This window comes from Triticum aestivum, chromosome 1A (genome assembly GCF_018294505.1).
Source record: "Triticum aestivum cultivar Chinese Spring chromosome 1A, IWGSC CS RefSeq v2.1, whole genome shotgun sequence".
In the NCBI taxonomy this organism is placed as follows: domain Eukaryota; kingdom Viridiplantae; phylum Streptophyta; class Magnoliopsida; order Poales; family Poaceae; genus Triticum; species Triticum aestivum.
The window spans coordinates 44,198,194-44,199,022 of record NC_057794.1 but is presented as its reverse complement, the minus strand read 5'-3'; positions in this window follow the sequence as shown (position 1 = coordinate 44,199,022).

Here is an 829-nt window from a genome sequence, read left to right as displayed (position 1 = left end):
AACTCTTTCGGAGTATCAGGGTTTCAGACGAGAACTCATCTGTTACACGGGCACTTCAATGTTTTTTAAACTTATTTGAACTCCGGACTTTTTTACTGTTCAGTATGCAGCATTCAAAGCGACGTCATCAATTTCCAACATGTTCTGACATCATTTGTTGTTTTTCAGTCATTTACCTAATTGTTTAGAGAGCTAAATGACCGTGAAATTGAAAATCACTACAAAATGAACTCTGAAAAAGTTGAAACTTGGCATGGTATCATCATTTCACCCGCATAGCATGTGCGAAAGAGTAGAGAGGGTCATGGCAAAAAACTGGACGCACTTCGTGTACAAACTGGACAAACTCTTTCGGAGTACCAGGGTTTCAGACGTGAACTCATCTGTTACACAGGCACTTCAATGTTTTTTAAACTTATTTGAACTCCGGACTTCTTTTGCGTTCAGTATGCAGCATTCAAAGCGACGTTATCAATTTCCAACATGTTCTGACATCATTTGTTGTTTTTCAGTCATTTACCTAATTTTTTAGAGAGCTAAATGACCGTGAGATTGAAAATCACTACAAAATGAATTCTGAAAATGTTGAAACTTGGCATGGTATCATCATTTCACCCACATAGCATGTACGAAAGAGTAGAGACGGTAACGGCAAAAACTGGAAGCACTTCGTGTATAAACTGGACAAACTCTTTCGGAGTATCAGGGTTTCGGACGAGAACTCATCTGTTACACAGGCACTTCAATGTTTTTTAAACTTATTTGAACTCCGGACTTCTTTTGCGTTCAGTATGCAGCATTCAAAGCGACGTTATCAATTTCCAACATG